Source organism: Coturnix japonica, chromosome 3, assembly GCF_001577835.2.
Source record: "Coturnix japonica isolate 7356 chromosome 3, Coturnix japonica 2.1, whole genome shotgun sequence".
Taxonomy (NCBI): Eukaryota; Metazoa; Chordata; class Aves; order Galliformes; family Phasianidae; genus Coturnix; species Coturnix japonica.
Window position 1 is genome coordinate 51,737,417 of NC_029518.1, and position 26,993 is coordinate 51,764,409.

The window sequence follows — 26,993 nt, forward strand, 5'->3', positions numbered from 1 at the left end:
ATGATGAGAAGAATGACAGAATATCCTCAGGCATAAACATTTTGGTCAAATAACTGAGCATTCATTCTGCTTGTGTGGCAGGAAGTAATGTTTCAGGGAGTACTTCCAGCAAAGCAAGCATCAGATTCCTCTTTCAGTTTGACTGCAGCCATAGATAACAGGTCAGAGATCTTTACTTTTTAGCAGGGGAAGCTAAACTTATTTGAATATTGTCACTGAATTTTACCTACCCTTTCATTTATCTCAACTGTAAGCATCTAACTCAAACTCTTACTTTATTCAGATTTCCCAGACAGAAATTCTATTGATTTGATCTTTATCATCCTTGATCTTAGGACTGGGAGAAAATAAATAAGGACAACAAAGTGAAACCACAGTAAACAAGTAAAAATGTCATCAGGATTTGACCTTAAAAGAACTAAAAAATTAATTAAAAATAAAAATAATGATAATTCTTTTTCATCTTTACTGTTTTGTTCTGCAGGAGAATATATATACACATATATATTAATTGTTTTAAGCTTTAGGAATATCTTACCTAAAGCAAACAGGGAGCCAGAAGACAGATCTATTTTTAGGTGATATTTCTCAGCTTGTTTTGGCAAGACAAACACCCAAGCATTTGAAAGACTTGTATCCGTTGAGATTATAAACTTTGAGAATATACAGGTCAGTCCCTGTCTTGACTGCTTCCCAGATGGAACTTTACTTCAACAGCTTATTTGCTGTTCGTATGGTATCTGGGTCAAGGTAACACTCATCAGGCAGGGTCCTATAAAATAAGGTGCTGGTATATAATTTTCTAGATTACTCCATGGTTTTTGGTGTCTCCTGAAGACTCTTCTATAATCATTCATCCCCTTTAGGCATTAAAAAAAAAGTAGTATTTGCAATCTGTTTTCTTCCATCAATACTCTGGCAAACTTCAGAAACTCTACAGTAACAGGAACTGACTGCTCTGATTTTAAATTCTGTATAAACTGAATTTAATCTAAAGGAATACTAAACAGAAAGGAATTCCTCAATGACAGCTGCCTGTCTGCAGTGGAATTGCCAGCTCACAGCATGAACCAATGGTTAAGTGCCAGGTGAGAAGACATGGTGAACCCAAGGAGCCCCTCTGTACACCTGAAGTTGCATTTAGAGGACCATCTCCTACTTCTGAAGGAAGTGTTGAACAGTATAGTAGCCCCAGCTTGAAGATTAGGAGCACCCATAGTTAGAGACCACCAAGTACCCCTCCAAGGAGCTCAGCCTTACACAGCATCTTTTCTTTCACATAGTAATTTTTGTTTTTAAGTAAAAGAATCAGTCCACATAAGAGTTTAGAATACAAAGGATGAAACAGATTTGCCATAGCGTGGCAATTAGCAGAGTTCTGTTTTGCAGAAGAAAAATTATCATCCTTATTTTACAAATAACAGTGCTAGAATGGTTTTGGGGTTTATTAATACCAACAGAGACAATTTCTATTCAAATAAACGTAACTACAGACAGTCATCTGGGCTAGGCATGGTAGAATTACACAAGCAGATTGACTTACATCAAGCCTACAAAACTGTTACCAAAACGTATACACACCTTTTATGCTTAGAAATGCTAGACTTTGATCTCTATTTCCATTTAAACCACATTTAGCGTCTAATTTCCCTTTCTTCACATTTTTATATTCTCAAAATCAACATCAGCAAGTTCTCATTCTTTTCATGTTGGGAGAAAAAAGGCCAAGAAGGAAGAGAACCAACCAAAAGGAACAGGAGTGTTCCTGGGTTGGTAGCTGGCTTAGGGGTGATTGTTATTTGAGGAAAAAATTAAGTAGAGACCAAAACTTCTTAAAATTTTCTAAAAAATTTATTTAGTACAAGTTTAGTACAATGGAGAAGGCTCCTCAAGCTAGGTAAGAGCTGAGTTGCATTGGGTGTACACTGGACCTAATTAGTTCAGCTTGTAATGTGCTTCATCAAAAACTGTATTGGAAGACACAAATCTCAAGTAACTTTGCTTTGCACCCGAGAATCTGCATTTTTAAAAAATGCTGATTAATGATACAAAGGTTCTAGCCCTGTCCATAAAAATATCTTATTCTACAGAATACACTTCCATAGCTCACCTGTTTTTTCCTCCAAACAAAATAAAAGAGACTTTTGTGAGATAATCTTCCACTCCCTTGTTTGTGTAATGTCAGCCATGCAATCAGTCAACCAGGAAAGACAAAAGCACGGTGGCAGTGCACTGACACTGTCTATAGTTGTGTGTCTGAGGCTTCAAAAAGATTCTGTGTCCACATATTCCCTGAAAAATATTCAGAAACTTTTCAAAAGGCAGATGAGAGCATGATTTTATTTCTCCACAGTGAACATGCAGCAGTTCATGCTCAAATGAGGACAGAGTCATACCCAGTCACAAACACTACAGAGGTGGGTGCAGTCATTTGTGTTTTTGTTCCAGGACTGCATAACAGACATAAGCCAGATATAGCTTGGAAGCTGAACAGTTCCAGAAGCTCAGCACTAAACTCAACCCCACATATTTGTTGCTAAGTAATCAACTTTGATTCAGCACTGTATTAATATATTCAAAGCTTCATGAAGGCTCGATAGCTCAGCTGGTATTCCCCTTCTACATGCCAGAGTTCTCTTTAGAGTACTCAGATAGTACAAAGTCTTACTGTGAATTTACCTGTAGTTTACAAAATTTTAAGGCCTCTTACACTGTCAAAGCAGAATAAGCCAAAAGGTATCCACAGTACAGTGAAATTAAGGTTTTACTATAAAGCTTGTTATCACCTTAGGCAAAAGCAGGAGAATTTCTACTTATTTTAATTTATCACCAATTAAAAGAAATTTATGATCACTAATCTAGGTATTGTAGAAAACAAACAGACAAACATAAAAAACAAATGGAGAAAGAATAAAGAATAACACATCAGTAGACATCCTTTCTACTCCTTCCTCAGGCTCACACCTATCTTGTCTCCTTCCTAGTCTCAATTTCCTTTATTCTTGCTGGGAGATGAACTGAGCTCACTCTGCGCCTACCATGAGGCAAAGGATGTCTTAGGAAGTTGGACTGTGCATACAACAGCTTCTACCTGTTTCTCTGTAGCTGTTTTCTTCATCCACTCAAGAACTGTTCAACCTGAGAAGCAGCCAATCAATAAGTGAACAAGTAGTCCTTCACAGAACTCCAGCAAAAAAAGTGTGCATACAAGAGGCAGAAGCAGGAGAACTGGAAAGAATAGTATATGAAGATATTGCTTGATTGTGCAAGCATGGAGTTAGGAAAGCTGAAGCTGACGTGGAGCTGAATCTGATGAGAAACGTGAAAAACAATAAGAAAAGGCTTGGGAAAATGTCGTGTCTTTGTGACAAAGGATACAGAAAAGGACAAGGTATTCAAGATCTTCTTTGCCTTGTATGAATAGTTTTCAGTAATCCAAGCCCGTGAGATCTGTAGAAAAGTCTACAGCAAGGAATACTCCCCTTGGAGGATGAGGATTGAGACAGAGAACAAATAAACAAATTGGGTAAATCCAACTCCATGGAACCCAGTGGGATGTGCTCATTAATGCTGAGGGCGCTGGAAGGGGTCACTGTGAGGCTTTTCATAACTTTGGCAGATGTTGGTGATAAGGAGATGTTCCTGAGGACTGAAAGAAAGGAAATATCAATTCTTTTTTCTGTCCATGGAATGTAGCCTCTTGGAGTTCTTCCTGTCCTGGTGTGGGTCACACGCAGCTGTGATTACCTTATTTGACATCAAGTGCCTCCTTCCAGGAGTGCACCTTCAGCTAGCTCCTCCTCAGCAGTGTCACAATCCATGTGTCCACCACACCCAGCAGCTACTGTTCTTAAATACATCTGAGTGAGGCTGGCGTGGGTTCTGCTGACCAGCTAGAGCTGTAACACACAGTAGATAAACTGTGAAAAATGAGCAGAGTGATCTAAGACCCAAAAAAGAAAATGAACTAAGAAAGAACAAGGGAAGGAGGTAAGACAGAAAGACAATAGGCATAGGCAGGCTTTAGAGGTCTATTCATATCTGTGGAAAAACCTCCTTCATTAGATCAGTACTGAACAGTACAAAACAAATTAAATAGAATGTCAACAGGTTTGAGTCCCATTGATCAGACTCCAATGAGGATCTGAACTTCATTACAGTTCTGGATTGTTGGAGAGTTGAGTGCTGTCTGCTTTCTGTTGCATAACTGCATTGCATGAACAACAGATCAGTGTTCCCTAAAAAAAAGGAAAAAAGAAAAAGAAAAAAAAATAGTAAAATCAGAATATGAAAAGTCTTTCCTTTCTCTGAAATAAATCTACTTTATAAAGACAGTGAATTGCTTAAGGTGGCTGCAGCATTTGTCACCATTTAACCCATTTTGTAAATGTGATCAGTTTCCACCTTAATCATAGCAAGAGGCAGGAGAATGCATATTTACTTGGAAATCTATGTTAATTTCTTAGTGGAAAACACTTAACTGACCAGGAAAAGAGCATACTTGGTTCAAAATAGTTAAGAACTGAGGAAATTCACATTTGTTTCACATAAAATGAAATGAGAGCATGGGACAGAAAGACACTGCTTAACACTGTAAGAATGCTATTAAAACTGACTACTCACATGTGAAAGATGTAAACACCACAGAGTGAGACAAATTGAATATAATCATTAGTGATAATACAACATTGAGCAATGCAAAGTTTTGGCTTTGTATCTGGAATACAACTCTGTGTGAGACAAATCTGCTGTATAGCAGCAATGTTAACTCCACCTGTTTTTTCTGTAAGCATTCCAGTTTCAGGCTAGGAGGACCTTTGGAAGAGGTGCCATATGCAGTGCATACTACCAGCAGAATGGTAATAAGATTATCTTCCTCCTCAAGAACAACAGCTTGTAAACTAGGAACCTCACCCACGTAATGTCTATCTCAAAGAATCATAGAATGGCTTGGGTTGGAAAGGATCATCTAGTTGCCACACATTAGATCAAGCTGCCCAGGGCCCCATCCATCCTGGCCTAGAACACCTTCAGGGATGGGGCACACACAGCTTCATTGTGCCAGTGCCTCACAATCCTCAGAGTAAAAAATTCGTAATTAGCATCTAATCTAAGACTCTCCTCTTTTAGTGCAAAACCATTCTGCCTTGCCCTAACTCTGTCTATAACAAGTCAGCCTCCCTCCCATTTATAAGCTCCCTTCAAGTCCTGGAAGGCCACAATGAGGTCTCCTCAGAGCCTTCTCTTCTTCAGGCTGAACAAGCCTCAGTCTTTCTTTATTGAAGTGCTCCAGCCCTCTGATCATCTTCATGGCTCTTCTCTGGATCTGCTCCAATAGCTTCATATCACTGATTCCCATTTTCTGATATTGCATACACTTTTCCTTATAAACCCACTCAGCAAGCTGTATCTAAGAACAGTTAAGTTCCTTGACCTAAACTCATAATAGGTCTGCTAGAACCTTTCAAAACGGCCACTGCTTTTTTGTTTTCTTTTTATTTTCCCTAACCTAGAGCAATTCATAATCAAATATATATATATATATTTAGATGCAACACTGTCTCTTTCAGCTCAGGTTGTTCCTTCACTTGCTCTCCTTCATCCATATTTAGGGACCGCAATCCTGTTCTTTCTTTCACTATTTTGGGCCATAAGAACCATTCCTTCCCTGTCTCTTAAAAGTCAGGAGTCATTCTATAGACATTTCAGTCATCTTCTCTCTTCCTGTTTTGTATCAAATTCAGCTTCCTGGAAAAACTGTATGAGGTGACAGAGGTAAAATTTCCTACAATGCAACAGTTTAGTCTCCCAGCTGTCTTAAAAATATATCGGATACATTTTTTTTCATAATTGTTTGTATTCATTTTTCATACTTATCATACGACTGACTCCACAGCATATGCTCCATCCTGTTTTCCAAGTGAACTCCCATTTTTCCATTTTCAATGGAAAATACATAACTTCTGCACCTTGACATTTTAAACACAGGACAGGGATCTAAATCACCTAATAGCACAGAACCTATGCAGCTGCTATGATTCTCTCTCTCTTGAGAATGTTCATCTCTTCTCCTTTCATGGAGAAAAAGAATTACTCTAATAGAAATACAATGTGTTGCATGTTTGCATGACCTCATCCTCCTCTTGTCTCTTTGGAAAGTACCCTACACTTGACATGCATTCCAACTACACACTGCTTTGTAAATGTTTTTTATTCCTTATTCCCAGATCTTATTTTAAGCTACTAGTCCCTAAACGAGGGTCAAGACCTTACTTTTATTCACAAGCTTGGCAGTATAGTTTGAAGTGGGGTCATGAACTCAGAAGTGGGTCTTGACAGACAGATGTCCTGAGATTCAAAACCCATTCTGACCTCTTTTAACAGTGTGAAAGTTTCTAGCAGTGTAAAGCAAATGCAACAGAAGATGAAGCTCCACTTACCATCATTTGAATAATTCTGATGAACTCTCTAATACCTGACCTTAGCAGGAGTCATGTTGCTTGTTCTTAAGACATAACTCTTATGTGTTTACCCTGTGTGCAATTAGCAATACAATCTTCTCTGTATCAACACAGAATATTTCTAAGAAAGTGCAATGCAATTAATACAGCAAAGCACTCAGTAATACACAGCACTTTAGAAATTTAACCTAAGCTGTGAAATTATTCTGACATGCTGATAAAGTATTGCCAAGCTTCTACAGGGGTCACACACACACTTTTGGTAATTCCTGTGAGCTTAAGTTGTTTGGTTTAATTACAGAATAGTTCATGCTTAGCTAGTGCTCTGGAAAGAATTCAAGGGCAAACATATCCATAGAAATGGGACAGATGTAAAATAGATACAGACTGAGTTCTAGTAACATAAATATTAGTTAGAACCTCGTTCTAGTACACTCATAAAATGAGGAAATGACTTATTGTATTAGGAAGGGTGTGAATCAGCAATGAAATATGTGCCACAGAGCTTGTCCCACAGTTGTCTAGATAGTCACCCTTCTCCCTTGTGTATTCCCAGACCTCAGAGCAATGAAGGCATGAGAATGGCTTTCTCTCACATCAGAATGAGGTTGCAAGGCAAGAGGATGTATGTCCTGGAGTTAAGAAACTTGCTGGAGTCCACCACTAGTAAATAGTGCCCAGGAGCAGTCCCAAGCACTGGAATGCTATACAGCTCCCCTGCAGTAGGGCTTCTAGATGTACTTTTGATCTGTGCCATTAAGCACTTCCAAGCAACTCCTAGACATGTTCTGGGGGGTCTGAACATTTCCAGGATCATTCCCAGCAAAGATTCATATGCAAGTGCTTTTCTTTGCTGGGAGAAAGAGTTTATTAAAATAGCCATAGGCTATTCCTGACAGTAATCTGTTTTAAATTACATAGGTGGGGTGTGAAAGATTCCATAACCTCTAGTAAAGCTATTTGTGATATAATGTGTTATCACGATTAAGGTATTGAGACTACTACCATAGTAAGATAATAAAGAGGACCTCTGAAATACACTGAGCAAGAAGCAAGACCACAAACAGCTTTCAAAAAGAAGGATGCAAAAATATTCAATATTCATTTTTGTTGTTGTATGAGACCTGCTCATAGTATTGGCCCTGAATCCACCAGACTTCCCCTGAGTGTGGAGTGTTCAACAGGAGGCACAAAGAAAACAGAGCTAGATGCGATGCTTGAGGAAGGTCATGCTACAGGAAGGATATGCCAGCCAAAACATAAACCCTGTGGTTTACGCTAATAAGAAAGTCTTACCACACTGACAGAAGAAATCTTCACATTATATGTTAACCCTCCTCTTCATTCCATCATTTCTTTTATCTCTTTCCTGAAGAAGAGTAGCTGACACCCAATCTCATGCTAATGCTACCTGCTTTTCCCTTTTGATGGGAGTTTTTTTCTCCTCATGATCCATTGCTCATGGTCCTCTTTTTTTTCTAAGCTGCATTCTTCACTTTTGATTTCCTCCTTTGTTTTCTCTTAGTAATCTCCCTGAGTTTTAAGTGATTTTGTTACAATTCTCTATTATTCAAAATTTGTCAAAGGAAATGAATGTGCCTCCACAAGGGTAATACTAGCCCTCTTAAAATGACTGTGCGAATGTCCACATCCACGACATAACAAAAATAAACCATCCTCTGCTCTGATATTCTCAGTTCAAGATCTATGACTCTGAGCCCAAGTGCTTTATTTTGGTACCTGAACCACAAGCTGGCTGGCAGGACTGTGCATGAGCAGCCAGGCAGTCTTGGTCTGCTGTATTTAGACAGCTCTAGACACCTGGCACATTTGTCAGCATATTTTCCACTGTGTTCTGGCATGTATATTCAGCTGTAGGATAGTTCTTAAACACTCAGAGTATCTACACTGCATCCATTTGTATTTTTTTCCAGGTTTTACTAACATTCAGATACAAGTGTGCAGCTCCTTTACCACACTACAATTTCAAATACTAGGGAAGAAAAGTCGCCACTGTATTTGTCTGCTTATTATGAGAGCTCACTATGAGTAGGAAAACCTACAAGCTCCTAACTTTTCAGGTTAGAATGAGTGAAAAAATCCATTTTCAGATTAAATATTTTCACTTTACAATTCATCTTCTTAAGATAAAAATTCTGGCAATTATTTTCCTACCCACTTGAGTGCATAGGTCTTGTGCCTGCAGTTAGATGTGTAGCCAGCTATATGGAGAGCTCAAACAGCTGTCTTAGTATTTATGACTTGATTAAGCATATTAAAAACCTACTGCAAAGGCTGTCTCTAACATAAAGACCTACTTAACTACCCCTTGTCCTTCATGGTCAGGTGAAAAAAAAAAAATATTCTGAAACCCATGGCTCCCTCCTCTTCTGGAGAGTGGTCCTTGTTATCATTTGCCAGGAAATAAAGCTGACCAATGACTAATCATGTCTTTGTCATGCCTTCAGACAAGGCAACTTAATAGTTTTGAGCATGTTTCCACTATGACTGCAGCCCAATGCCACAGTTATATCAAGGTACCCAAGGAACACTTGCTCTTAACTTCTTTTAACCAAGATCTCCTTTCCCTCCCTTTCCTTCTTTCCAGGGCTGTGACTAGCTACCTTCTCAGCTGTGCGAGCGCAACTCATGGGCTTCCCCTGTAATCTCTGTCACTGAGATGATAAGGGATGCTTTTGCCCTTTCTAAAGTAGCTGCATTTCTGCCCTGTATCATGAAGATGGCAGCAGACATGAGATTTTGCATACCAGTTTTACTCTCAAAGACGCTGATCAGCACAAAGCCAAGGTCTAAACCCTATCAGTAGAAGCATGTGTCTGGCCCAGACTGGGAGCCCTCTACTCACCACTGAGATGGATAATACCCTCACTCAGTAACAAGAGTTTGCAGTTCATCAGACCACAAGCCCATATAATCTCCAATAATGTCTTCAAATGAACACTCAAAGAAAATCATAAAAATAAAGCATGAGTACATGGTGTTTCCCTTTACACTGTCATAACCTTTGAATATTTCCAGCTCAGATATATCTTAAAGCAGATAAGATTTCAACGTGTTCAGAAATTCTTGACAAATTTCCCTTAAATCATCCAGTCTCCTTTTGAACTTAGGTCAGGTTGTGCTGCTACAACTGTGTTAGGAACTTTTCCCCCCCTCAAATCTGGTTCTTACTAGTATAATTTGATGTCCTGCAGCAGTTTTCCTCTTGGAACAGATATTTAAATCACATCAACCATTGCTTACTCTTTCTCTGTGACTCATAAGTTTATAGACCTCTACTATATCAGGATGAGTCATCTCTTTCCCAGACTGAAAAATCTTAGTTTACTTCTCCATGACAAAAAAAAAAAGTCATTCTTTATCTCCAGCCATCCTTATTGCTCTTCTCTGAGCTCTTCCCAGTTGCGTTACACCCTTTTTCATATGACAGGATGAGAAAGGCATGCAGCATTTAAGGTGTGGGCAAACAACCATGCAACAGTGCTTCATATTTTACTTGAGCTTCCTTATGTTCTTAGCTGCATTGCATTTCTATCTCCTTAGAATGAGACTCAATGTCATCCTACTTCAGACAGCTGAAGATAGAGACATGATGATGTACATATACTACAACTCAAGGGCCAGAACTGTTTACCGTGTGTTCAGGTACATTTCATGTCACAGTGTACCACGATGATCTTTCTTCTACCAAGGCCTCGATAATATGCTATATTATAGCATATATATATTATAATATATATATATATATAATATGAGTGTTATAACTTAGTTTCCTTAATGTTGAAAGTCCAATGTAAGAGAAGAATTCTTTGCTCCTGTAATTCTCTCATACCATCTCATCTACCATTTTTCTGAAGAACATTAAAGATCTGCCTTTTGGCTTCTCCTTCTAACCTTGCACAGGACATAGTAAACCTCTCAGATGACACAAGCACTGAAGCCTTATTCTCTTTTCAGGGTGCCTAGAATTTGTCTCTCCATTCTCTAACCTGCCACTCTTATGGCTTTGATGCCTATGTTACTAGGATTCCAGAATCATGCTTCACACATTTTGTGAGCCATCCCTCAGGACATTCATCACTTTTGCAGCTGTCTCCTGCTTGTTCCCAGCTTCTGGTCACATCTGTGTCCCAGTGGCAAAGTGGGGCCTCAGCTCTGCCCCATTCTGCTAGTACTCCTAAGCCTAAATCTTCAGGACCCAAAATTTTAAACAAGATTCCCAAATGCTTAAGTCACTGTGAGTCAATAGATTAAAAATACGTGCTCTGCCATAACAGTGAAGTTTAGCAATGTTCTCCTTTTCTTTGAATCAGCCTGGAAACCCCTTGAAGTCTCCCTGTTGCCCATAAAACCCTCTCTAAAAGTAGCTAACCCAACTAGCCTCTTCCCTTTCAAAATGGCTGTCAGCCTAAAGCAAAGAAACCTGAGGTGCTGCTGCCCAATTTCAACTGCATTAAAATGAAAACTCACATCAATTGGGCACCATAAGTGTTGGAGCACAGGCAAACTCAAAATGGCTTGCTTCCTTTTAATTATTTGCAGTTATAATTTTGAGAGTATAAACTATGCAAGGCTAAACAATATCTTCTCCCATGACTTATTAAAGTTGAATGGCATGCAGTCTTGTTCTTTTGCCACAGTTTCACAGAGCTGTCTCAATCTGGTTAGTGAAAACTCACTTTAAGATTAAAAGCTTTTGGAAAGAGAACAGCACATTCTGAGCACATAACAAGTACTCTGAGAAGAGCTTTCTCTTACTTTTAAAGTTAAGCTCATTAGGGATTGAGCTCGTGTTTTGTAAGTGGTGTTGCAATGGCAAAAAAGCTGGCTCCCTAATCACACTAGGTGGAACAAACTCACCTTTACACATCTCCCACATATTTCCCTTCCCCCCCCCAATCCTCAGTACTCCATTCCTCTTACCTCCAAACCCACAGACAAACTTGCTGGCCATGTGTGCCCTTCACTCTGTCCAGGTGAACTGTGTCAGACTGATTGCCTGAGGATTACAGACTACTTTTACTCTCTCATTGCAGGCATGGATGTCATTTGCTAGAGCAGTGGAACAGCCTTTAGAAGCTCTTTGCAGCTGTGCTCTGCCATCTGCACCTGTACCTCTCATAATCTCTGCCTCTACTGCTTTTTAATATTACAGCATTCTGGTTCATGAAAAGGATAGCCACTGACAAACAGTTCTGATTGTATCATTTACCTTCTTCCCTGTTATCAAAGTATGAATTCTTATGCTTTCCCTCAAGAACATTTAAAAACTCTGTCCTTCCTAATGCTTTTGCTTTTGTATAATAAATTGCAATTTCATACTTTTCCCCCTGTGAGTCAATCACTCTCCATTCCCCCAGAAAACTTCTTTTAAGTTTAGTCTCCAGCTTCTTCAGAATTCTCAAGTTTGCCACTACATCAAATCTTAGGGAAGAAGAAGGAGATTATAATATTTTAAGAATAGAACATCATTTTAAGCATATGTAAAGCAGAATCAAATAATCCTTAGCTCCCCTTGGAGAAATAAGTACAAGAGACCATCATGCAAAATAGGCAGTCTCTCTGTACCCCTGCCTCACACCTTTCTTTTTTTCTTCCCCTTTTTTTCTTCTTTTTAGAGGTCTTGTACTTCAATGTGTCTGGGTAGATCCCAACATGCAGCGATAATCTGCATTGAAAGAGAAAAGGATAATCCCAAGAATGAAAGCTGGAATATTTTCCCCAGCAGTAACAGTTTCTGTGAACATGCCTTGTTCTGCTTCTTCCATGTAGAATAACAAAGGTAACACTCTGTTACCCCCTCTGTGGCACCATTTTTTACAAGTCTGTGAAAAATAATGAGAATAAATATGGCATATAGTTAGGGAAACATACTGACTGTGGACTCAGAAAAGACATTGACTGTGATGTCATATATATTTAAATATTGTGTTCCAGACAGAAAAATGAAAGTTGTCTTGGCTTGTATTGATAGTGAAAATTTATTTGCCTTTGTCCACTGTTGAGTACATATGTATGCATATAGAAACGTTCCTATGAGAAAGAAAAAAAGAAAACCAACCCTATTTGGTATCGACAAAGTGGCAGTATCACATTCTGTGTGAGATAAAAATATTTCACAGTAGCCAGATGAAAGATTTCAATAACAACTGACAAACTATTTCCCTCAGCTGGTCTAAGAGAAGGAAAAGGAAAATAAAAGAGAAAGAGAAAAAGCCACAGAAACAATAAAAGTAGAAGAGAAGCAGAAGGCAGTGAAAACAGGGCACATATTTTATCACATGGACATAGCAAGAAGCTGGCTGGCGTGATGGTTCATTTGATGCCAGAGAACAAAAACTCAGCTCTGGGAATGCTCTGCTTTGCTTTCATGCGGTCACTACTATCCTACCTAAGAAGAGAAGAGTCACTGTGCAAGTGCCACAGTGCTTGACATAAGGCATTAATCATTTTTCCCCAGCAGAGGCAGCTTGCCGTGCATTCTTCTCTGTTCAGGGGGAGAATTCAATAAGCACTGCCGCTACCTAATAGAGAGTGAAAGCTGGCCCAAAATTTCACTTTGAAGGCATTTTGCTGGAGCTTTCCTGTCATAATGCGTTCATTTCTATAAGATTCAAAATCTTTAGCCCCTTGAACAGTAACATGAGTACACAGGTATGTGGGGTCACTCTATTGGCCCATGACACTCAGCATCCTGTCTCCAACTGCCTCCATTCACCACTGCTTTGGGAAAAGGTAGAAACCACCCAGACAACTACATAAAGCTCTCGTGGGCAAAATGCCTTCTTGGTCCTGCAGAGATCAGCGCGTGCCCTGAAGCATGAGATTTGATTACTTTATTCCAGAACATAAAACTTCTAATGCTATTAGGAAGCCTACATGCTAACAGGCATTTTCTTGAAATACAGCTACCATGTCTAACTCAATAGCTCCCTATAGAACAGGCCATGTGCCTGGTATTTCCTTGTACTAATCAGAAATTATTAATATCATCCCATAAGTCCTGTTCATAGCCAAATGTCCATTTGCAAGAGGCCAGGGGACACCCAGTCTTAGCTTCAAGCAGAAAAGAAAATGTCAATCTCAGATCTGAGCCTAATGGGGCAACTTGCTTACAAGAAAGGTCAAGCAGCTGCACACACACAGCATTTGGAGAACACAAACCTTCCCTGTAGCAGGGACTACCTAAGAGGAAATGTGTCCCTGCCAGCTGAGTGAAGTGGGTCAGCAGCCTGGCCATCAGCATTTCACCCAGAGGCTTATCCTCAGCCTCGTGGTGCACCTGCTATTTTAGTCCAGGACTCAATCTGAAAAATAGCCCTTCAAAATAGCCATGATTTGAAGGATCTTGAGTCTAAGGTATTCTGAGAGGAAAAGAAAGAGAAAGAAAGAGAAAGAAAGAATTTTTGCTGTGATCTGTCATAGTAAAGCTGACAGGCAATCTAGGTTCCTACAGATAAACACTGTAATGTCATTTCATCTGCACCACAAACAAAGATCATTCCTAACAGTCTAGGAAAAGGTAATTTTTTTTCTATAACATCATCTACTGCATGTCATTCAGCTCTCTTCTTGAGAGCTACTGATATACAGAGTTTGGTTGGAAGTATGGGCCACGGACCTTCAGCCCCTGGATATGACCTTACCAGGTCTGACCAGATAACATCACTGACAGATTCTTATTGCCCTAAACAAAACCAGGATTTCATTCCAGGCCTCTGCAGAAACTTCAGGTTCTGAAACATCCACAGTAGGATCTGGGGTTCTCAAAGCTTTGCTCTTGAATTACCCCTCAGGCATTTTCCTACCATAATGCTAGCAGCTTCCAGAGGCAATATAATCAACTGGATTATATCGAATTGTTCTGTCTACAATTTACAGTCTACAAGCAGACTCCTTTCCTCCTCCATACAGGTCTTTAACAGAATCAGTGATGCGCAGAAGTAATGAACCATTCTCCTCCTACAGGGTTAAGGGGACATGCTTATAGAGATGGGTACATGTGTAATGGTATCAGAACTGAAAGTAAAAATAAAATAAACACTTTCCTCTTGACTATTTGAGCAGATACTACAGAAGAGATGAGAGAAGGGAAGTGATGGTCTCTGCCTTACCACCATATTTAACTGTGGCAGTCTACCACTTGTAGGTGCACTGAACTGACAAAAGCCAAATTAGAAAAGAGTTTTATATCTATGTAACTATCTTTTTTGTTGTTGTTGGTGGTTTTTTTTTCCATGTGTTAAGAAAAGACCACACAGGATATATAGAGAAATTATTGTAGTACTTTGAAGTAAGCATCTTACAAGCATTCTGTGATTTGAATTCTCTGCTTAACATATAAAGTGAGCCAACTGATTGTTAAAAGCATGTTTATTGAGGATTAACATTCATATAAAGGATGAATGCTTCCTAAGCGTTGGCATATCTGTTTTTAATGATCTACTGGCATGCAATTAGTCAAGAATAATGAACCTTTAATCTACATTAAATGCGTGTTGGAGACATTTGTTACAAATTGTCACTGAGTGTTTCTTAGTGGAGGCATCAACATTTTTATGTTTTATCAACATTTCAGAAGTATAGAAATAATCATAGGCTCTTACTTTTATCACTTCTCACTGAGGAAAGCCTGGCTGGAGTAATTATGCCATCTAGATTAATGCCCTGTTTCTCAGAAGCTGGGAAATGGTTTCCTTCCCACATTTGCATTCATTAAAACTCATGAGCATTGTTTCCTGTTAATGCCAGCATTCTAATGACTTCTTAAAGTTAGCAACGTTAAGATTTGAGAAGAAAAACATAAATTAAAATAGCTTCAATAAGTTTTCTTACTATAACAGCCCAATGAAAACACTGCAGATGACATAGGTGGGTAAGAAACAGTTCTAACTTTCAAGCTGTCACTGCTACAGAGCATTTTACGGTTGTTCTGCACCAGGAAAGCCAAGCTTTTTTTTTTTTTTTTTTTTTTAAGGCAAGCAACTGAAGAATGACTTCTCCATCTGAAATATCACCTGTGCTTCCAGCAGGTGTTGCCTTGCTCAGGTGAAGCTGTGAGGAATTTTTCTTGGTTCAGTTTTGCTGCGCACTCTGTGCCCATGGCGGTCACCCCAGCACTGACCTTCAATTCATAGGTCACAGGGATGCATGTGCCACTGCACTTACACTGTACCATTACATACTCTTGAAAAGTCCTGTGATCACAGCGCCGGGGGACTTCTGGTTATTTGGAAAAGCTGAAGCCTTAATTCTGGTGGGCCCAGGATCGGGACTTAATGCGTTTGGATAGGCACTTGACAAGAAGAGATAACAGAATTATTTAAATGAAAATAACTGTTACTTGTTCTCCTGTATTTCTAAGTTAGATCTCCTGAGGAATTCTTTGGGTCAAGCAATACACTTCTAGAGATGTTACAGTGGATACAAAGTGTTAATCATTACTATTTTGTCTGTGTTAACCAGTGGTTTGGTTTTTTTTTTCCTTTTTAAGCGGGTGCAGCTGTCTGTTTCCTGAGAAACAATAAGGCCTTGAATTACTCAATAGGAAACTCTTATTCTTATGAAGAATTATTATTACAACCATTCTTTTACATACACATTCCTCTGGAAAAACTAAAAAAGGAGGAGCAGTTTCTCCCAACAAGGTTGCAAGGATCTGCTCCTTACAAACAAATCCTTTTCAGCAGATCCACTGCATTTGTCCTTGCACCCAAAATGAGCTTCCTCATTATGAGGACAAATAAGGAAAAGCAAGTCAACTTGCCATGTATCTTAATGGTCTCTTAGTTTAAATGGCAGTGTGCTTCCCATTATCAGCAAATAGCTAGAAACTTCATGTTTCAAATTTGTGTAAATGTGATTGTTAAAATTAGTATTATTCCACTTGGCAGATGAAAAATTAAAGCACAGAAGTGAAGGTAATGCAGCCTGTCATGGCTCTGTTTCTGAGAGATGTGTGCAGGACAATGCAGGAAGTGACAAGAGATTATAATCCAGATTTCCTAAACCTGTGAATATCATCCTGAACATCCTTCTGCCTTTCTCCTCTTGTCAGTAGTATCACCAGAGTGATCACTACCAAGCGTCAAGTATGTATTTGGAGAGGAAGTGGGAGGGTGTTTTAGAAAGCAAGCAAGCCCTGTATGCTTCAGCTGTCATTTGAAGCTAGAAAATGAGCTTTGTTTTCTCTTCAGGGTGCAATTAAAATGCTGTTTGTTGTGGACATATGAATAATATGCACAGAAGAACTGGGACAAGCTGAGGAATAAAATAACTAAATGGCTAATACCACTGAGCCTTGAATACCCTAAAAACTGCTTTCTCTAGAAAAATGGCTAAGAAAGTATGAGGACTTTTTCACTGCTATTGTCTCCTCTGCCTGTGACCAAAAGTGAGGCTTCCCCTTGCTTTTTTCTTGGTATCATGACAGAAGCCCTCCCCAAGTAAGTACCACAGTGGTTGACCAGAATGTATCTTTTTCAGAAGAAAAAAAAAGAAAAAAACATGCTAATTTCATAACACAACATTGTTGTGGAGAAACATACTGAGATTGGAAATTGTGCTTATGAAGTAGCCTTGCATTCCTGTGCATCTCTGGCATGCCATAACCCTACCCAGCCCCCTGCCTCCAGCAGAACAATGCATTTTTATAGAAAAGGCCCCTAGGCATGACTGCAGTTGGATTGTTTTTGAAGTGACCTTAGACATAGGCCACATCCATTCACAGGGCAAGGAGAGACAGTCCTTATCTCCTCAAGAGAGAAGCAAATCATGTGGGGAGGCAAAAGCATACAGTTACCACTGACAAATATACAATGAAAAGCAAATCTGCTGTAAAACTGAAATTCTTTTCAGTAGTGGAATGAAACTGAGATAAGGCTGAGAAAAGCTGTCCTCTGAAACTTATCAGGAAGTGTGTGGCTTTTTGTTTTTTGTTTGTTTTGTCACACACAGAAGACCTTGCCAGCACAGTGAGAATCCAAGAGAACTTAGTGTCCCCATTCTGGCTGAAAATGGCCATGATAAACAACTGGAGGGTGCTGATAGCATATTGCACTACACGCATTCTCCACAATATCCTTGCATTGCTCATTTTAAAAGAAGAAAAACATTTCCTGCCTGGATAAATAACAGAGGAGGGCAAATGTTCTGGAGTGACCCAAGACAAAGGCAGGGTTTTGTTTTGTTTTGTTTTCTTTTAATGAGACTCAGAGAATAATAATGGTTCAGGATAGCAGCAAACAGCCCAGTTGGGCTTTTGCCCTTGTTCTCAGAAGGAACAAAAACAGCCTTTCCAGGCTCCCGAAATTTTTTCTGTATATCTGTCATATCTCACCCAGGAAGGCCTGCTAATACTAGGAGGGTGATATTGCTCATACTCAAATTTGGTATTGTAAGGCCTTGCGGTCTTAAGATTTCTTCTTTATGTTGATTCATGAAGCTGTCTTTTCTCAAGATCTTTCTCCATTAAATAACTGTAGGTTAATAGTGATACTAATGACTGTAGTAGCTGTGCATGCAGCTGTTCTCTTTACTGACACTAAAAAAGCAAAAGTAGGTCCTGCATTCAGAAGCTTTTATTCCAAAGCATCTTAAGTACTTTACATAAGAATCTGCCTGACATTTGCAAATGTAGTATTTATTTAATTAAAGTACTTTAAAATATCTTGAATAACATGTTAACTCATGAGTGTTAGAACCAGAGAAAGACAAGATCTGAAGAATCAGTTTGCTGGATTTTCCTTTCAGAAGCAAGAGGCCTGGTATTGAGCTTTCACCAGTGTCTCATTATTTTTGCTCAGCTGGCCTACAGAGAACTCTTAACACCACTGTCAACTGCAAAAGGATCCAGGGTCAATGTTTTGATTGCATTCAAAAACAATTTCTTGTGTAATGGAAGAATATATACAAAGGCAGTCAGCTCCAGACACTCAAACCAGTCTTTCTTGGTGTATAATATCACCAGTCATGAGAAGTTTCCACTGTCCTCAGCTCTTAGTTCTGTAGAAGACTAAAAGTAAGAGAGGCTTACTGGAGGATTCTGCTTTAACATCACTGAAAATCAGGTCTAATTCCAGAAAGATCAACCCAACTATACTAGCATAATGTTAGCATAAGCGAGAACACAAGCAATATATAATACTGCTGTAATTGTTGGCACTAAGAGTCCTGCCCTCCTGTGTATTTGTTCTCTTAATTTTGAATGTCTGCCTACTGTCTTTTCACAGGCTGAATTTCAGAGCTATGTTAGCCCCTGTTTATTTCTTTTTGTCTGGTGACACCCACTCTCAGACGTTTTATTTCAGGTTCTCCTGATAGGGTTAGGAAAAATTGGTAGACTGTGAACTTTGAACAGGGTTTTACCATTAAGAAAAGATTGCAAGTTTCTCTTTCTTTAGGCCAAAATTGCTGTCTTTGCTGTAAATCTCTGGATGATCTCATTTTAAAAGTACTGATAAACAAATGTGAACCACTATTAATAATTCTTATCTTTGTTCAGTTCTCCACTTAAATTTTCATTAGTCTCTTCACACTTTTTATTAGCATGGAGAGGACTTTGCATCTAATAAATCGTGCAGTACTGATAGTTTCAGGTATGCTCCCTCTTTCTGTTACATGACATGTAGTAGTGCATATTACTTCAAACCTTTTTTTGCATCATCACATTGGTAGTGTTCAGGTATCATTGTTACCTGGAGTAGTATTCATCTCACGCAGTTATCCCAAAGTTATAACATCTGCTCAAGACTGTTACCCTAATTTCTTCTATAGTTAAAAGAGAGAATCCATTATGCCAATATACAAATCTTTCCTTCTTTAGATCAGCAAACTGAACTGCCTTACATAAACTAGAGCCTTACTCTATGCAGGTAGCATGGACTACATGTCAGCTTTCTTATGGCAATGATTAAATGAGATGAACTTGAATTCTGGTGACCAGAGCTGAGGTCCACAGGCATACAGTGAATGGGAAAAATAACACTAAAAATAGTAGTTCTAAGCAGGTAGACAAGAAACTTCACTAGAGATTCTTATTGTTGGCTCTGTGGCTGTGATTAACCCTTAGTTTTATGAGTGGTCCCAGTGGAGAGGCTGAGAGCCCTCACTTCAAGACAAAGTAGGTTGAAACAGACAGTACTTTTAAAAGAGATGCTTATGCCACATTTATTTACATAATACTCATGCCCGTTTGATACTGATGCAACACATATCACTGCTAAATTTTTTACAATGGTTAAAGGGGTAAAAAAAACCCATATCATTCATCCCTTATCCATCCAGTTGTCTTTTCCTTTTTGAGTAAGTGAAGATTTGCTAATTGCTCTTACATGCAGTTTTAATCCATGAACAAATGTCTCAGAAAAGTGTCTAGCAAACATTAACGGTTTCTTTAGTTTGTGATTTAGAGCCCATGTCACTCTTCCAAGATAGGATAAAAATACTTCCATTTAAAGTTTCTGCTCCAAATAGTGGTAAGGAGATCATAACCCCTTGAAAAAGAGCATGAATCTGGAAATACTGGCAACCATTTCACTAGACAAACCCAACTCAACGATGCTTTAAGAAGGATATGGAAAGAATGATACTTAAAACATCAACTATCACTTTCTTGTAGAACTTAGATTTCTTTCCATAAAGTGCTTTTATCATTTTACCAATTCTGTAAAAAATCGTGTTGCCTCCTTAAACATGTACCAAGTTTTGCAGCTGAAAAAAAGAATAAAAGTACCATCACTTTGAACAGAACATTCTGGTGCAAGTAAACATTTTTTGTATGGAGTGAGTCTTGTAGAATCTGACCCAGTACTAATAGGCACTTTGCAGTTAGCTATTAGTTTATGCTCAATTTAGAATAATCAGTATTAATGAGAAATAGTTTGAATAAGAGACTGCTATGCTGAAGTATTTATTGTGTCAATACCTCATTAAGAAAACTTTCTTTCTAGTCCTGTTAGACGTTTTAGCTTGCAAGTGACTACTTGAGGAGGAAGAGATGTTAGACAGAAGTTAGTGAGGGAGATTCCCTTGTCTTATTTTTGTTCCAAAAGGAAAATATGTTTTGATACAGATCTCAAGCCATCCAAAAATACTTGCCTTGCTAAATGTCATCGGTCAAAATAAAAATAATTTGTTAAAGGGGCTGGCGTGGTAGAACTGGGGATAAGAGAAATACATGCAAGTGCAGGCTAAGGCACAGGACACCTAAAGTGTGTACGGATTAGAGTGAATCTAAGTTCATGAAATATAGGTATTGCATTTAATAACAATTAATTTTAGGGCTTCATGCAAAAGCATACATCTTCATTTTTCTCTGCAGCAGAGCTGAGATTTGAGCACTAAATTACTCTGCTCCACAGAGCTGCAGCTGCTTAGAACCTGTCAGGTGGGACAGGCTGACTTGTGATACCTGCTTTCCTCAGGTTTTTGGTCAGTGCCCAAAGAAGGGTGATTGTGATGTATGCAAACACTGGATGCAAACATGGAGACAGTTTTGCAACCTGTTAGCTTTTAAGTCTCATGCTCCCTCTCCCTGTCTTCCTGGCCCAGTGAGTGTTTGACTCCTCACTGCACAAGGTTTCCTCTTGAATAGAAGCAATGGAAAACAAGTTTTCCAAAAACGAAATGGTGAAGAAATTCTTCAGAAACATCTAAATCCAAACATCCCACAGGCTGGAAACAAATAAATTAACTACATTCCTAAGGGCTAAGTAAGTCAGTATAAATCCCACCCCACATGCCCACCAAAGCACAAGATGCTGCTCAAAATCACAACTGGACCCTGAAACTCAGAACTTGCTGGTGCACAAGATCCTGAGTTGAAAGGGAGTTGAAAGGCTTTTAATTAGCTCTTTGTTTATTCATTTGTTTGTATAAACAGAGATCTCCACTCAAAGGTCCACAAAAGTGACAGCACAGCAGTTGGAGCCCATTCACACCCATTCACCACAGGAACAGATCAATATTTAGTTCTTTTTATAACATACTTTTTATATCATGTCTTTTTGCATCTGGGGCCCAGTTACAGGGAAATTATTTCAGGCAGTGGAGCACATATTCCATTTGAGTAGCTTGCATGTCCTTAGTCAGGCAAAAGCAAGCACGCAAGTAACAGTGGAAGGGGAATACCTGTGCTGCCTGCCCACCACACTGGACTGGTACTTTAGCTTCCTGCTAAATGCATCTGATATTTTGGAAGCTTTTTCCAGACTATCCACGGACCCTTTCCCTGAACAGAATGGGCTCACCCCATCAAGAGACTGTCCTCGCAGCAGTACTGGGGGGTTGAGGGGTAGCTCCATGTACAAAAGGGCTGCCCCTTCCTGTCAGCAGTCTTGGTGTGAAGCTCAGCCTTCCCCCAGCTGGGCTGAACAGGATCAGCTCAGTTGCATGTAACAGTTTCAAAAAGAGAAAGCATGCCTGGGAAGTTCCACATCACATCTCTGCAAGCCTCAGAAAGTCAAATTCCTTAGGGCTCAATCCAGAAACATTTTGGTCAGCCAGAAGACTCTCACTGTCCATAATCAGGACTGAAATGATAGTGATGACTGCTGCCAAGAGCAGCATTCACTTTAACAACTGCTGGGTAACCTGGAAGCTTTTAATCATGGGAAGAAACAGGAAGCTGTAATGTTTTGCTCTGCAAGTAGCCTCAGGAATTTGCTTAGGAAAAGGAAGCTGAGGATATTTTTAAAAAATCCTTTGTTTTAGCCCTCAAGTATCATAACAAATTAATTATGTCTTCCTGTATTTACTTTCACTTTTCCCAGCAAAGTACTTTTGGGAGGATTTTTGTTAACTTCTGCATTTTATCCCTCACAAAACACTCCTTGTTCCTATTGCAGTGCATAAAAATTATACCCTGTTCTGAACTGCTGTCCCACCTTGTGGTAGGACAATTCTGTGATGTGGAAAGTATTGCATTCCACTGTTTTTGTGGTGATATCTGACTTTTATGGAGATGTGGTTCCAGTTCAACACGCTTTGTTACTGTTGCGTGGTAAAGTATATTATTATAGAACAAATTATAACACCCTTGTCAAACTCAGTTTGGAGCTCAGAAAATTCCATGAAGAGTCCCAGTCTAGCACTGTTCCCATAGCTCAGAAATTCCCAGACACATGTCAAGATATCTGAGAACATACAATTCTACATGGATCATGCTTTTCCATTGCTACTCCTACCCCCCACTGGACAAAGAGAAAAAAAACATCCAGATCTGCTGTGAGAACTAGGGTTGAGAAGAATTAAGGGTAGCAAAGGATGCCCACAGAAAATTTGGTTACAATTTAACAAAAAAACTATAGAATATTTTAGCTAGCCATCAATTAAAAGTAAAATGGTATGATAATGCCTTAAACATGTTATAATTGGTGGGCTTATGCTCTTATTTCCCTCTTTAGGAACAGCTCTTCAGTTAAAGAACATTTTTCAGGGCATACCATAGCTTTCCTACTTGGAGAGGAGGTCTGGTTTGGAGCTCGTGGGAACACAGGAGTGCGTTCCCAGTGAATCATTCAGGAAAACTGAATGCAAAGATTAAACTACACTCTTCTTCCCAAAACAAAGCATCTGCTTTTCTATCACTATCAAGGTACAAAAAGGTAGAAAAAATAAGTAAATAGATACACAGACATACAGGCAGATAGATTGTCTACCAAAGGCAAATATTTCCTCATGAATTGGTGTTTTTGACAAGACAGTTTACAAACACCTCTGTAAAGACTGATAATCAAAGAATAAGCAAAATTTGAAACTAGTGCAGCCATTGAAAGCCAAATTACAATGTATGGATTCACAACACACCTACAGCCCTGTGGTTCTGACCACATCTGGCTGTTCGTGCAGAAATGAGAAAATGTGCTCTAAGCCTGAAACACACTCTTGTGGTGGTGAGAGGAAGTGGAATGCTGTTTGCCATAGGAACAGCAGACGTGCCTCAGTTCAGGTTCAGACACGCTCTTGAGGTGCATTTGTTGTCTTGCTGTGGAAATGTTTTTCTGGCCTACAGTGAACAACGGTATGAATGGTGTGACACGTGCCCTTCTCCTTGTGCAGCTATACTAGTAATGGGGTCTTCCTGTGACCTTCCCACAAGACGTGTTTGAACACCTGAAGTTACATAGAATCAACTACACAGAAGAAAGAAGGAATTTAACATAAGAGCTTTTATTCCAGGCAGGTTTGAATTAGTCCTTCTTCTCATGTCTCTTTAATTCTCGGTCTTTTTTTTTTTTTCCTCCAAGAAAATGGAATTATTGTCTGGGAAATCTGACTTCAACTAGCCACCTGCCAAGTACTGACTCACATCTGTGTACAAGATGTTCCCAGTGCTTCTGTATGCATTTGTATCTATTTGCAGAACATATCGGATCAGCTGCTTTCTGTATGCATGGAAAGAAAGGAGAAAGAACCTCCAGCATAACCCAAAGGACAGGTCCTGGATTTTCTTTCTCTCCTACTTACTCTGCACAAATTTCTACTCTCCATGCCTTTTAAAATAATTGATCAGTTTGGTTCAGAGAGATTGCCCAGATACTTCAAGCAACAAATCACTAGTCTTTTTTTTTTTTTTTTGGATATGTTATAATCTACTACGGTGTCTTGATAACAAGCTGACTAAAATATCTTAGTTCCCATTCTTTAATTAGCAAGTTAGAGCATTTCTCTAGTGGTAGTATATTCAAATGAAACAGCACTGATGGCATTGATGTTGCCTTCCAGCATACTTGGTGATGTGTGGGCATCCCCAAAATTAGTTTGGGATCTTTCATGTATGAATGTGAAGAGGAAGACTGCAGAGGATCACTGCCCTGACCAGAGCAGTTACTGCACCTAGATATTTAAAAGAAATGACAGTGAACAAACAGAAAGAAAAACACTTATTCTCCTTTCTATAGCACCCTGCCAAATAATAAAATTCTTCTAGAAGAGAGAACATATCAGACTGTCTAAAGTATGACTTTCTCAGTGTTCCTGAAATTTGGACTTCTCAAATGACCTGAAGGATGGAACACTGAAAGCACAGAAGAATGCAAAAATCAGAGAAAACAAATTCTGATGTGTCTTGAAGAGGAACATGAGCTTCTGGCTGTTGCTTTATCCACGGATGCCATTTGGCAGAAGGCAACTCCTGAACTCAACAACACACGCAACTCCTTCAGGGCACCTTTCACAGTGCTGTGTTTCTATTGAGTGCAAAGCAGATTCCTTGTTTTGTTCTAACACAGCCATCTTCAACTCTGGCTGTTTCCTTAGCAAAACTAGAGTTCTTCCCTGCCAAGGAACAAAACCTATTTGCATTATGTTCAGAGTAAATGTAGGGAGTTTGCTTTCACGAAGCAAATAACACTGATTGAGCACATCTCTGTAAGTGGAATATGCTAGAAATGAGTTTGCAAAAAGAACAGAATTTGAAATTTGCTGTGGAAAAAAAAAAAAAAAATCTCAGATATGAAAGCCGCCAAAGGCACTGGGAATCATCACAAGAATGAAAAAGATAGCTTCCACTTAATGCTTAGCAACTGAGCTGATGATGCCTGCAACTGCTTGTCATTCTAATGTTAGCTACAGATGAATTTTCTTTCTTCTAGCTTCCTGAACATGACCTATGTGACCTCAGTGAAGTACTCCAGAATGACAATACCTGCTGAGACTGTTTGCACTTACCATGCAAGACCTGCAGTACCACTGATCAGTAATCCCATTGTTATCACATTGGCTTCCCAGCTTTCAGCAGCAGCTTCAGTGGTGACATGGCTGGAGCTGCTGCTGCGTGCCTTGGAGATATAAAAAGAACACCATATCTGACTCACTGAGTTAACATCTATTTTGCTCTGCCAACACCGTGTTCAGTGTCTGGGAAGCTGATATAATAAATTTCTGTCCATATTGGTAATGGCAATGATTCACTGAAGCAGTCTGAAAGATCATGTAACAGGATTAGGATTTCTCTACCTGGCAAAAGAAATAAGGATTTAACTACTATAAATTATCCCAGAAATCTTTCTTTTCCCTTGGCTTTCTTTTCCATATTTAGTTGGATTTCTGTTCTCTGATACTTTTGTTTTCCCTTCCTTCCTTCCTTCCTTCCTTCCTTCCTTCCTTCCTTCCTTCCTTCCTTCCTTCCTTCCTTCCTTCCATCCCTTCCTCCCTTCCTCCCTTCCCCTTCCTCCCTTCCTCCTCTTCTCCCTTCCCTTCTCCTTCCTCCCTTCCTCCTTCCTCCCTCCTCCCTTCTCCTTCTCTCCCTTTCCTCCCTTCTCCCTTCCTCCTTCCTCTCCCTCCCTTCCTCCCTTCCTCCTTCCTCCCTTCCTTCCTCCCTTCCTCCCTTCCTCCCTTCCTCCCTTCCTCCCTTCCTCCTTCCTCCTTTCCTCCTTCCTCCCTTTCTCCCTTCCTCCTTCTCCTTCCTCCCTTCTCCCTTCCTTCCCTTCTCCTTCCTTCTTCCTTCCTTCCTTCCTTCCTTCCTTCCTTCCTTCCTATCCTTCTTCCTTCCTTCTTCCTCTCTCTTCCTTCTCCCCTTTCCCCTTTCCCCTTTCCCCTTTCCCCTTTCCCCTTTCACTTCCCCCCTTCCCCTTTCCCCTTCCCCTTTTTCCTTCCGCTCTTCCTCTTTCTATCTCCCTCCCTCATTTTCTTCTGCTGTCTTTCTTATGTTCTGCCCTTCCTTTCTTTGCCTTTTCTATCATTGTCTGTTTCTCCTTTTCCTCAAAAGTTTGTGTGGGAGAAACCTAGTACTAACTGCCTGTCTCTAGGTAGAGGCTTTGCTATGAGGATGTAGATACTTTACTTGCTATGATACCTGTAACAGTTATCCTGAACTAAGCGGCAATCCAGGAATGAATTATCAGCGGTGTCTATCTAGTGTTCATCAAGTCTCACTGTTATTGATAGTTCTACCTTCAGTAGTACTTCTGAAAATGAGAGCTACAGATGGCTGTAAACTATCACACAGTCTGGTTTAAATCTGCAGAGGCTGAACCTTCCTGACTTAGATGAGGCTGGATATGCAGGCATCTTCCTAGAATGCCTTTCCTACAAGTGAAAATCCCAAAACATATGATTCTAACTTCCTCTTAATGTTTTTTGCAGATTTTTTGTTTGTTTGTTTGTTTTTGCAAAAGCTAGGACCAAAACAAATTATGCAACTTGGTTAATTCAAGATGGCATAACAGCAACAGGTAAGACCATGATCTCAACAACATACCAGCTTGGACGTTACTCCACAATATTCTTCAAACACTGGAACGAGACATAGTTTAGGTCTCAAAACTCTGGAATGAAAGGAAAATATATTAAAAGAAAATAGTTGGCTACGACATACAAGTCTTCTATTTTTTTGGAGATAGGGGACAAAATGTTACTAGAAGCAGTGGCTGGAGTGTCTTCTCAAATTATCCTGAAAGGGACAGAGGTCCAGGTTAGGCAGATGTAACAAATGCCCACTAACTAAAAAAAAAGATGTACTTCTTTTGTTGTTGTTGTTGTTGTTGTTTTGCAGAACGTACCTAGTGGCTT

The 26,993-nt window shown here is 39.5% G+C and overlaps 2 long non-coding RNA genes across 2 annotated transcripts; one reads left to right on the plus strand and one right to left on the minus strand.

Annotated features, from left to right (window-relative positions):
• Nucleotides 1-2,326: 2,326 nt before the first annotated feature.
• LOC107311707 lies at nt 2,327-3,903 on the minus strand. Its single transcript, XR_004306817.1, has 2 exons — nt 3,748-3,903; nt 2,327-3,649 (listed from the first exon to the last, which is right to left on the minus strand). It is a non-coding gene; the product is annotated as an uncharacterized LOC107311707 (long non-coding RNA).
• Nucleotides 3,904-23,654, plus strand: LOC107311708. Its single transcript, XR_001554201.2, has 3 exons — nt 3,904-3,990; nt 22,886-23,076; nt 23,541-23,654. It is a non-coding gene; the product is annotated as an uncharacterized LOC107311708 (long non-coding RNA).
• The last annotated feature ends 3,339 nt before the right edge of the window (nt 23,655-26,993 follow it).